The sequence below is a fragment of the Neltuma alba genome, unplaced genomic scaffold, assembly GCF_004799145.2.
Source record: "Neltuma alba isolate B1F8T4 unplaced genomic scaffold, ASM479914v2 tig00001883_pilon, whole genome shotgun sequence".
Classification (NCBI taxonomy): Eukaryota; Viridiplantae; Streptophyta; class Magnoliopsida; order Fabales; family Fabaceae; genus Neltuma; species Neltuma alba.
The window spans coordinates 159,148-172,826 of record NW_021632654.1 but is presented as its reverse complement, the minus strand read 5'-3'; the positions used below and the strand labels follow the sequence as shown (position 1 = coordinate 172,826).

General features: G+C 32.1%; 1 pseudogene; it reads right to left on the bottom strand.

Moving 5' to 3' along the window:
- Positions 1-5,912: 5,912 nt before the first annotated feature.
- Positions 5,913-11,590, bottom strand: LOC114713278 (SEC12-like protein 2; annotated as a pseudogene).
- Positions 11,591-13,679: the final 2,089 nt, after the last annotated feature.

The following is a 13,679-nucleotide window of genomic DNA, read 5'->3' as shown; positions in this document are numbered from 1 at the left end:
TATATTGAAATAGAGTTGTCTTTCATATTTTTCTTAAATTATATAGTTCCTGAAGAATTAGATGTAATAGTATTAATATAGTTCCAGAAGAACTAATACCGATTTTTCTTTATGAGCAGACAAAGTATTAATAGTCAAAAATATGACCCATAGATCTATATCACAGCTTTGGTTCTCCAAAGAGTATAAATGTTATAGTATAATTGGATCAAAGTCCGTAACTATATATGAACTAGGAAGTACTTAGGCTTCCAAGCAAAAGATAGGTTATTGGCTTTAACCTATTATATGTTAGCAACTGTTTATGAAATATATGAATAAAGGAATCATGTTTGATTGACTTAATCTTGAAGGAGAAAACTGTTAGAATACAAGTATGAATTGATATTGGATATATTTTTCATAAATGGATATCATCAATCATATATTATATTGAAAAGTTTATTATTGGTAACGAAACATGGTACAGTAAACCAGAAGTTTACTGATATAATTAGATTTATTGTTGGCATGACTTGTTTGATCATCTTAAAATATATAATTATTGAAGATTATGTATTGATATCCATTGATGAACCAGAAGATTCTTCCAAATAGCCAACATTTTTAAGAATTCGTATGTGCTATTTGTTCTCAAAGAAAACTTATTATAAAATATCACTAGTTATGTTTTGTTTTCGAATGGATCACTACATTTCTGGAAATATATATGGGCCCATTTAGAAGCACATAAGCCATACAAGTATTCAATATTTGATAGATGCATCTATATAAAATGGTAAGATGTGTGATTGATATTAATTTGCAACCTGAAGTTTGCAAGATTATTTAGATAAATATTTCCAAACTATGTGATTCCCAAAACTTGATTTTAAAGATGCTAGTGAATTTATATATCAGGCTTTTAATGTTGAAAAGCCTGCTTAACGAATTGATCTAGCAAAATCATTTGTTAATGCCTCTGTGAATAGTTTGATCAATATTTATGAGAACAAATTTTTCCATTTTAGTGTTGGCATATTTGATATATTGCAGCACTTATAGACATCAAGGCAACAAAATTCTCCCAATAAAATTGGCTTTTGGTCAGGAGCAAGATATTTTCCATCTAAAGATTAAAATGTGCAATATTTATTCTTACCAATCCACCATAATGCATATAGATGGATATTTAAAGAAAGTTGGGATAGATATTGGGTAAGAACCTCCTCCTTCTTGTTTGTTTTTAAATGGAACAAAATAATGTTCCTAAAAGAAACAAATGGATTTAGGAGACTTATATTGCATAATTAGTTGATTGTTATTCGACAAAATTTTTCTTACATGAGGGGGAGAAATTGAATAGCTGGAAAAGAGAATGCATGGAATGTATCATTATTATCAAATACAGATCCTCATATATATCAGTATGGACCAGAAGTTCATCAAAATTACATTCATGAAATACTACAAAATATTTTACTGACTTGAATGAAAATTTTTAAATATCTTATTCCAACTGAAAATGCTCCAATTATTTTAAATATTAAGACATGCCAGAAGCATGACATATTAATCGATTCCAATATAAATATCTTGAATAAAGAGGAGCACACAACTTAGAAATTGTATTAAGGAGGCATGTACTCTAGAAGAGTGTCAAGACATAACTAATTGTAAAACTCCAGAAGAGGTTTAGGTACTTGAAAAGGAAGAAAGAGATCTCAGCAAGTTATGTCACAAAAAAAAAAAATGGAACCGAAAAGGTAAAGTTGTCGACAATGATTTTCATAAGAATAACACATGATAAAAAGAGAATCTTACGTATAGATCTATCATACAAAGTAGATATAAATTTGGCCAAAAAGAAAAGGAAAAAAGAAAAGACGTGATGAAAATATTATTTTGATATGTGAAAATGGGCCCGTAGTCCCAACACATATAAAGTTTCTATAGAATATATAGAAGTTTATATGAAAATATAGATTTTCACATATAATTATGATGAGACATATTGCTTTGTGGTGAATATAATTTTACATATTTGAATAGTCTGGCAGTTATGAAATGTACCTGTTAGATATTATTATGACCCATGAATGAGGATCATTAATAGTGAAATTTACATGATAATCTTTGAAAGATTCAAAATATGCCAGGAGCATATACAAAAAAAAATCTTTCAGTATATGAAATATTATGAAGATTAAAATAATTTCAGTATATATAATCCATTTTATAGTTCTAGATCAAAATATATGAAATTTTCTGAAGGATTTCACTTGCCAAAAGCACACAATTCAAGTTTTTGAGAACAATGATTAAGTTAAATAAGTTGTGAGAAGCAATCAGGGCATATGTGGTATAACCGACTAAATAAATATCGGTTGAAGAAGTGATATTAAAATGATCCAATGTGTCCATGTATTTTATGAAAAGATATGAAAATGAGTTTGCTATGATTGTTTATGTTGATGACATAAATATTATTAGAACTCTTGAAGAGCTTACAAAAGCTATGGATTGCTTAAAGGAAGAATTTGACATGAAGGATTTGGGAAGAACAAAGTTTTGCTTCGAACTGCAAATTGAATACTTGAGAAATGAAGATTTTTGTATGTCAAATAATTGATACAAAAAAAGACCTTAAAGTGTTTTTATATGGATAAATCACATCCATTATATACTTTGATGGTTGTGATATTTGTTGAGGTGAATAAAGAATCTTATATATTTTGAGAAGGTGATGAAGAACTACTTGGTCCAGAAGTACCAAATCATAGGTCCAGAAGTACCATATCATATCTTATCAGTCATGCATGACGCCACATATCATTTGTTGTTAACTTACTAGTAAGATATAGTTCTTTACCAAAGATATTGGAATAGAATTCTAGATTTGTTTTTGATTTGCATGCTCGTAATTTCAAATGGAGTATTTATCTCACAATATCCAAAAAATGGTGAAATATATATTTAGCAAATTCGTTCAAATAAAAATTTAGCAGATTTGTTCACCAAGTCACTTCCTATTACAATATTTGAAAAGTTTGTTCATGATATCGAATGTCACAGACTCAAGGATATCAATTGATCTTATCAAGAGGGGGAGTTAATACACGCTGTACTCTTTTTTCCTTGTCTATGGTTTTTTCCCACTGGATTTTCCTAGCAAGGTTTTTAATGAGGCAGCATCAAATAGTGTATCAGTGAATGTGTACTTGTTTTCTTTTACTAGGTTTTTATCCCATAGAGTTTTTCCTAGTTGAAGTTTTTTGATGAGGCACATATCTTATATAATGGACATCCAAGGGGGAGTGTTATGAATATTATAACATGTGGATGTTTATCTCCTCTTATTCCTCTTCCTCTTCCTCTCAACTTCATCATCAACTCCCATTACTTCCACTAGGCATTAATCTTCCACTACTCCATTACCTTTCTACTATGCCTTTAATCTTGTAACTCCCCCCCACTCATATCCATATGGTTTATTGTCCACTATCTATCATTTAAGTACAAATGTAACTTATGTGTAAGACTATGCCTATAAATAAGGCATGCTATTGTATTGTGATGCAAGTGAAGCAACTGAAGGAATACAATATCATTCTCTCATTTTCTTGTTTACTTCTCTTTTCCAATCTACTTTCATTATTGGTTAATTTCATAACAAAATATAAATTTTACTCTCCTCGGTTTTTTTATTTTTATAAACAACAATTATCATCATTATCTTATCCCTAAATATAATCACTATTTATAACTTATCTTAAATTTTTATAGTAAATTTTCCATTTTACCCACACTAATTATTTATCTTAATACTCAATATATTTATTATCTCATTTCCTAAATCATTAGCTCTCTCCATCACATATTCTCTTTTTTCTTTTGTAATTTTTTTAATATAATAATTTTTTTATTTTCTTTGTTATACTTTTTATCCTATACATAAAAGAGATTTTGAAAAAAGAACTTCTAAATTCTACTTATTTATTATCTTTAACTAATTTTTTTATCTAAATGATGAAGTCTAAAGTTGCTTATAAAAAAGAAGAGAGTTGGAAGCCAATTTTGCCACATACAACTAAGCTTTATAGATAAAAGGGTAATAGTATAAGAAGTTGACAAGATAAGTGATTGAGTTATATGCAAGTTAAAAATTCAAAGGTTGAATTATGCCGAATCATAGTTAAAAGAATAAGTTACAAGTTAATGGGAGAATTACAATCAGGTCCAAAGAAGGGATTTAATTATCCTAAAGTCTATTGACAACTAAAGAGTATACAATAACAAGTCCCAGAATGGGAAAGACAACAAGTTCAAGCTAGTCACTTATTATTAAGATTTTTTTTAGTAATTAAATTTCTTTCTTAGGACCTTATGGTAATTCTCTTTAAGTTAGTTAAACATTGAAGGACTAAAAGATTTAGGGTTAGGTGCAAATTTGCTCTAAATGATTTCACTTAGGAGCGCTGGGCATCCAAAAAATTTTTTGGAAGTTAATTTGCTCTAAACGTTTAAAATCATATCTACCGTTAAAAATATTAATAATCAACATCACTATTTTAATGGTAAAAAGCAATATTATTATGATTTTAAATTTTTAGGATAAATTTACTCATAAAAAAAATTCTAGGCACTAGTGTTTGCAAATCAAAACTTTTAGAACAAATTTACTCATTAAACCAAAATATTACTTTTCCCAATCTTTTGTGGTAATAACTGTTTCTGATTATTTAGTAATTCATAGATAGGAGATATTTTTAAGAGTTAAGGTGCATCCAATAAAAAATACTGAATGCATCACAAAATATTTCATGATGTTGGATGTACTGGAAAAAATATTTCGGGGTGTTGGATACATCTTAAGCCTATTTTTAAACTAAAATCATTTTTTTCAATTATTTTATTTTATTTTACTTTGTGTACTAAAACAAAAGAAAATAAAAAATTTCCATATCGTTATAAATATTAATGGTTGATGTTAGGTTTTTCACCCTATCTTATCATTTTGACAAGTTCTTTATCTATTACCAAGTGATTTAGGTAAAGATTAGTCAAACTACCTGATTTCACATATAATTCAATTATCCAATAAAAAGCAGGGCAAGCAAGACATCTACACTGTCACAGAGCAAAACTAAATTTGGAAGTCTAACCATTTAATGAATTTATAGTATTTTTCAAATTGCTATCCTTACCCTCCCTCCCATCTCTCTGCTTCTTCCTGTCTCTACTCTATACACCATTTTGTCTCCGTCTTCTCCATTTATCTCTCACATCTGTCTAAAATTTTCTTGCGGTGACTTAAGCACAAATACGAGTCAATAAACCAACAATGGTTTTATAATCACACTTTCTCTAAATCAATTAGACTCCACTACTGCAAAAATAAGTACTATAATACTTTTCCGGTCCTTAATATAAGACTTATTTAACTAAATTGATTATATTAAACAAATTAGATAAATTTATTAATTATAAGAAATATAATGTCTTTTTTCTAAAACACCGCATTATAATAATTTTTCTTAATATTGTCTCTCCCTCCCCTACTTGATCATAATTGAAAAAGTACCAGTATGAATAATTTTTTTAAAAAAATGATAAATATAAGAAATATGTTTTATATTTAAGACCAAAATTAACTTAATAATTATATCCTATAAAAAGGATATAATTATTATAAAATCAATACTTTTCATAATAGTTAGTTAAATAAATTTCAACTGCGACTTACAGATAGAGCTACAAGTTCTTCCGGCAGCTCCTCCAAAAGGCGCAAATGCTGTCATCTGAGGGGGTTTTAAAATGATTCATTAAAGGTACCCTTTTTAAATTTTTTATTAATTCTTATTGAAATTACAACTTAGTCTTACTGAATTTAACAATTGTGAGTGATAATTCTGATTACGTTATTAGGAGTTCTGAAGTACATCACTCAATATGATGTGAACTTAAAAAGACATCTACATCCCCAAAATCAAACATGCATAGAAACCATGCTGTTACATTTACAAACCTTTTTAGCTAACATTACACGTCAATTTCGAAGAAAAGATAACTCCAACTTGTCAATGTCTTGAAGTCTCAGGAAGTAGGCAGCTATTGCGAGTATAATGATGAGTACAGCAATCCTTAAGCTCAATCCTCCTGAAAAGAAATTAACACACGTATTAATAATGATCATGAAAGTCTCAACAGCCGTAAATCCAAGACTTTACAACAACCCTTTTGAGAAGTTAGGCTTGAAAAGAAACCACTAAAAGTTCAGCGCATTAAGTTGTGCGGTTGGATAAGGTACTCTAAACTAATATTTGGTTTCATGAAAGATTAACCAAAACATGCGAGACCCATTTACACTAATCGTATATCAGAACCAGGGACTTGATTCAGTTATCAAGCTACTTTAATTTTAAATATGCACATACCACTTTTCTGCTTCTCCTCAATTACAGTAACCCTTGCACTTGAATCAAAGGATACAGAAGCCAACACCCTGTACTCGAGTCAAAACCATCAGTAACTTTCTATATGCAAACTTCCAGTTCCCAGTAAAAACAGTAACAATATATTGGTTTCAAACCTTGAATCATGGGAGAAAGCTAACGCAGTTACTATGCCAAGGTGAGCCTTTTTAATCATTGACAGAATCTGCATATTTATCGAATTCACGATCACAACGTCTCCTGAAGGTGTTCCACTGCATGTCAACCCACCAAAACAGAATAGATAAGTTCTGGACAAGTTTCACGCACACTCCTGTTTTATCTTTTTTAACCTATCTTTATTGACCACTAGAAAAGATGTATCAGATTACTTACCATGCAACTAACTTTCCATCAGTTGAGACATTAAATGCAGAGATTGCATCACGAATAATATGCTTCGAACCAATCCTTGCCCCAGTTTTTGCATCCCATGTCAGAATGCTCCCGCCTTTGTCTATATATCCAGCAATAAAATATTTTTCAATTAAATTAAACATAACTACCCTTAGATTACTTCTAATCCAGTGAGCATATACCTGTCATGGCAGCAATATACAAGACATGGGTCCTATCATTAAATCGAGAAAATCTGCAAGAGCTAAAAACCTCACCCTGCATGGTAGTTAACAAAATATGATTAGGATACAAATACTGAAAAGTCAGATGATTACTGAAAAAAGGATGATCTAAAGCACTATACTGTCTTATGGTCAATGAATGCAGTTCAGAACATTACCCATTGACCAGTGTAACGGTTGGGGGGGGGGGGAATTAAAACCTTCTAGTACATTTTGGCTAGATCTCGATGATTATAACTATCATTTCTATATAGATACATCAGGGATATTCCATAATACTTCTTAAACAGTTTGGCTACAATTAGGATACGTGTACGTCATACGTGTGACATGAGATGAAAAATGTGTCAAAGAATGTAAGGTTTTGTTTTTATTTTTATTTCTAAAATTTCATACTACTTCCGGTCCTTAATATAACAACTTGTTTAACTTTTATTTTGGTTCTAATCATAAGACCTCAATTCACTTTGTCTCTTATATTTATCTATTTTTTCCTAAGTTAGTCCTTGTAATAATAGTAATTCTTGCTAATATACTTGATTAGCAAGAATATTTTAGAAAATACAATACTTATTTATCACAAAAAACTAACTTAACTATTTTTCTTAATCTGCTCAAATTAGTTAACCAGCTCTTATACTAAGAATCGAAAGTAGTAGTAACTATTCTCTTGATATATGCCATCAGTTTTCTTTCATCCTATCCTTTCTTGCTTTTCATTTAACTAATAATTTGGTTTCCCACATATTCGACAGAGCTTAATGAGCTAGATATTCATGACTTGTGGATAATATAGCATGTTGTAAATTTTATATCTTATCTTGATATCAATGACTTGTATAATCACCCGCTCTACCATTGGATATTGATTCTCTTAGTTTCTCAAGGTCGCTTTATGATCTTATGCTCTTTTTAGTATCAATTAACAAGTCCAGTCCGTGTGTGTGTGTGTGTGTGTGTGTAAGCAACAACACTCCAGAATTGAGGAATGCGAAGATAAGAAACAGACAGATGCATTCAGTAATTAAATAAATACTTCCAACGCATTTTCAAATTGGCCGCCAACGTTTAAAGGTCTAGGTTAAAAGAAGAGATTCAATAGTATCCCGAGGAGTAAGGCATTTGAAAGAAACCCAAAAGGAAATCAGAAATTCCTCACTCACCCCCCAAGCTAAGAAATATATCAACATGCCTAGCCAAGGAGTATATGTCTGTCAGACGAGGTAGTTAGAATACTTCTGATCAAAACACCAGTTGTTTGTTATGTGTTGAGGTACAAATCACTTCCATCTGATGCAGTAGTCAGAAAAGAAAACTATGAAAGATCACCTTCTTCTAACTTACCTTGTAAAGCTATCTACCAATCAATTAGTAGATACTGGAGAGCAATGATGCTCCACAGGAAATGATGACAAGACCATAAAAAATTAGCATTACTAACAATAATTATATAGTTTTATAACATATAATTTTGAAGTATCATAAATTATTCAGCCTTCAAAAAGCAGAGACTGCACATGTTTGCATTCTACCAAATATTTAATATTTAATTTATAGATTCCACATTTCGCTACTTACTCATTGCCAATAGTGGTGTGCAGTTCATAGTATACTCAATGTCACTCGCATTAATTTAAACTCTATAGTCAACTTAACATTCTTTCTGTAAGTGACAATAAATTGCTCACATTTTTACTTGACATGGAAGTTAGGACCGTTGATAAGGAAACATCCCAAACTCTGCACGGCCCACCACTTCCTAAAGAGACAAGCAGTTTACCATCAGAGCTGCAAGACAATGAAATCAGATTATAAGGGAAACCCTCATCAACAATAAAACAGAACTTCTCTTTTCTTGCTTCCGAGAACCTTTTCTTCTTTTCTTTGTAGTATTCAATTAAAAAGTAAAATCTCCATAATATTGCTAATCAACAAACCTGAAATGTAAGTCTTTTACTGTTGAATAAGCCTTAGTCTCATTGAGAATAATTTTCATGCTAGGCCACTTGAAAACCCTCAGATTGCCATCCTGTACTGCACCAAAATCAGAAAATCATATAGCATGCCAATTCTTTATCAAAACAGACACTCCATACCTTGTACTTGGTTTGTCAAATGAAGCTTGAAACAAAATTCTTGCTCATAAGGCATCTAAAGATAAGGAAATACCCTGAAAACACAAGCATTCAGCTCCAACTAAATCTTCCAAGTTCCATATCACTACAAAACTTCCATGTTGCTACGAAGTTCTAACCTTCTTTGTTCCATCCACCAAATATTCCAATAATAAAAATACAAAACCCTTCTTATACAAATTATAATAAATCTAAAATTGTTCAAGAATTAATAGAAACAAGAGAACGTAATAGCACTTTTTTTTTTCTGTTCAAGATATTAACATAAAAAAATGTTAACAGAGCCTTTTTGACCAGGTGATGGAGGCTCAAGAGTTTGATATGAACTTCATTCGTTCCCCTAATTAAATTCAATTTTAGGGATACGACATTGTTAACATGTGCTATGTCTATACTCTATACCCAATTGGTTTCAAGCAAAGAGGCATGTTGAAACATATAGAAAACCATCATAGCCTTCTCGTAGTACTCTAAGCTTGTGAGGTGAAATCTTTCTCAACATATATATTGCTATACTAAAGCAGAAAACACAAAGCATACAATACAACGTTCTATTTTTTCCTAGGCATCCGTTTTGGTTGGATTTTCAATTAATACATATGCTTCCAAGTTGTGAATTGCAAATCATATCATCATGAGATTCAACAATAAGTGGAAAATAATTCAAAAGATAAAATATGACATACGTATATCTTCATAGTATGCATAAACTCAAGATTCTATAGCTAGCATAAGAGTTAAAAATATGACATATGGATTAACGTTTTATCAAACATGGTAGCGGTCATCCAAACCTCTTCAACAATCTACAATAAACATGATAATAAATTTTCTCCTGTCTCTTCCTGTTTCTCTCTGTTTTCCTTTTTTCTTTTGTTTTTTGTTTTTTGTTTTTTGTTTTTTTTTTTTTGAGTGGGGGAGGGGGAGACAATGTTGAAGACTCATCCGCTCCTTTTTTTTAAAAAAAAAAAAAAAACCACATTGGCATTGCTCTGTCTTTGGGGAAATATTGGTTAAAATTTGTAGCATTTATTACCGACTTTTGAAGAGCTTGGATCCACACACCATGATAAATAAGCACATTAAATAAAATAAGAATAGCAGTTACAGAAAATTAGTTGAGATGCTTCTACACAGCCTCTATCTCTTTCATGCTGCAGACGATTTTCATGGTTATAAGCAGTATCATTTTCATAATGAAAATACTTTACCTCCCCACCAACGGCTAGCATAGTGCCATCATTGTCAAACACCAGAGCTAACTGCTGCCCCACATCCTCTAACTCATTGAGTACTTATGATTTTCTGCGCTCCTGTTTTGCTCCCATTCAAACCATCTGCATGAACAATTCACAATCCATGTCATAATGTTTCAGAGCTCGAGATAATGAAGTTCCACTATTGTATTAAAAATTAATATCTTGCCTAGTGTGCATTTAGATTAAATTTCAGATGTACAACAACTCCTCCTCAATGTATTATGATTCAAACTAATATTTTTACGAAGGAAACAACTTGAGCAATTAAGGAAAATATTAGAAGCAATATACCTGCAACCCTTTGGCATCGCACAAATAAGGCCATCTCCACCGGGGTGAAGTGCCATTCTATAAGGCAACTCGGAATCAATTCCAAGCCTGCCCACATATAATATTGAAGAAATTACCCAAACGATAAGGGCAGAACTAGATAAGCACAAGCCACATACTTTTAATGATATCTTTCTACAATCTTAGATTTTCATTACAAAAATTACCAAAACCATTTGATGTTGAAAAATTTTCTCAAACAGGTCACGTCAAAATGCAGCAAAACATATAAATTCATCCAATCTAAACAACTCGATTTTATAATCCATGGGAGTGGGGAAAACATAACAGAAAAGCCGCCCAATCAACTTTCATCACCACACCACTAAGACGAGCCTAAATTCATATAGTTGTCATTAAAACACGCATGAATCAGCTATGAACCTGACAACAAAAATTAGAAAAAACTCAGATCTAATTCCTCTAGTTTCAACTCCAAAAACACAGGCCAAATCAAATCCATAAGAATCTAGTATCGAGAAAGCAAGAGAGTAGCATACTGGCTGATCAGATAGAGAGTTAGATGCGACATCAAAATGTGCAAGCAACACAGCATTGGGAATACCACTACTGCCTTCACCACCACCACCAGTGATCGCAAGGAAGTGCTCGCCGAACTGCTCGGGTGGGAGAGGCACGGAGCTCTCGGCGTTGTTAGAGGCTTCACCAGTCGTTTGATTCAATACTGTTTTGATAACATTTGGCGGGATCCATGCTACTGAGTAGGAAGGAACGCCGTATTTCTTCAGGTTTGGAGGAACTGCTCCAGCGCTTCCAACCATTCTCTCTCCTTTCTTGGCTCTAGGTGCTTCTGACTATTCTTTCTCATCAACGTTCCAGGCTGATTTTAGAGCCCATGCTTTTCCCGCAACAACAGCATTTTTGTGCTAAACAAAGGCAATATATGCTCTTTGAATGATTTGGTAAACGGAACAAAAGATGGGATTAAGTGCGTGCAGCACTATTAAATATTCGCCCTCATGTACCCAATGTCCTAAGGGCCGGTTTGGCAATCAAGATTTTTTATTGGCAACGGGCGAGCTTTGGTTCAAAGAAAAGGCAGAAAAGAAATGAAATCCAGGACATGATTTGCCTTTAAATAGATGAAAATTTGTTCCCACCAAAAGTGATGGGAACAAATTTTCAGTTGTCTATGCTAAAGACTGATTGATCCATTTGCCTTTGATTATGGTGTATGTCTAGTGCTTGGCTGGAGAGTAATAATGGAATACTTACCGGTGATCATGTCCTGAACGTCTCTCTATCTTTCTTCAACCTTGGTGCCACCTTCTTACACTCTCATCATCACCATCACTAATGTAAACGAACGCCATAACATCATCGTATTTACCTATATGCTTCGCCCTTCCATTGTTCACTCTTAGCTACAACTGCCCGCCAATTAATATCTTCATATGACTCAGTGAATTGGTATATGAAAACTTGTGTGTGTATTCATTCATATACGATGAAAAAGTTTTAAGTCTGTTTGTTACTTACAATATTCTAAAACGTCTCGGAAAAAATCTAGCACGATAGCCATGCTATTTGAGTTAAGTAAATTGATCTTTTATTGCCATTTTTGTGTGTAAACATACTTTGTTTCGTGAATAAAAAGACTGAGCATAATTAGAATTTTGTGCAAAATTTTGAATATCGTACATGAAATTAGAATTTGTATAGAGAAATTTGAATATCCTCAAAAAAATTCAAATTTGATATAAGAAACTTTGGATTTACTGTATCAAATTTAAATTTACTTGCTCTTTTTTTTTTTGTCATATTTATTTAAATTATAATTTATTGAATTTTTTAATAATATTATTATTCTCTATGGTTGAAAAACAGTTTTTTTATTTATAACATTTTGTCTTTTATCAAAACAGCATTTTTTATTTAATAATATCATATTCTTTCATTAAGGGTAATATGATAAAATAGCTCGATTTTTCATATTTTCATCCAACCAAACATAAATTTTCCATTGAACCATTTTCAATTCCAATATGAACTAAACACTCACTCACTTAGAAATTTTTCATTCCCTTCCTTTTAATTCCTTTTCATTCATTTCCATTCTAATCGATTCTTTGAACCAAATGAGCCCTAAAGTAATGAGTGGTGTAACTTTACCCCTAAAGTTATTAAAATAGTGCAAGCAATTTCACCCCTAAAGTTATTAAAACGGTGCAATCTCTTTAATTGCTAAAGTATTGAGTCAGCAGAGTTTGAATAAAATATCTTATTTAGCATATGAACGGGTAGCTAGCATTGGGGGGGGACCTTATTTGGTGTATGTCTGGATATTTCAAAAGAGCTTTTAACCATAAGGAGAAAATTAAAACAAACAGAGGTGTATACGTTCTGCTCTTTGCAAATGAGGAGTAGCAGATTGGGAGCTGTACTAATGCCTTCTTATTACAATACCTTCTTCGCCTCGCTAGATCAGATTGGATCAAGTGGAATCTCTCTCACAAAGCAGGATTACCTCAACTAGTCCGTGTTATTTGATTATTTGTGCTAGGATATTTGGGTGGCAAGATGTAACTGGCTTTTCGACTCGGAGGGACTTATGGAAACTTCTCCAAGTAGCTCGAGCCTTAATCGAGCTATTGTTGACCAAGAACTTGTTTAGAGGACTAGGTTTTTCAACCTTTTCCCTCGAAAAGTGAACAATCAGGTAGATATTGCGGAAGATGCTGTCAAATTGGAGGTGGATGGGTCTGTGTTGGCAAGTGGACGATATAGAGGTGGAGGAGTAGTTAGTGTTGGCGGCAGCAAAGGATGAACAGCAAATTCGGTTTGAGTCGCGTCACAAGGACACTGTCCTTGAGAGATATTCTGCAACCCCTCGGTGTAACAGGCAGCGGCACTCCCCAGGATCAAATGAACCCTTCCTGC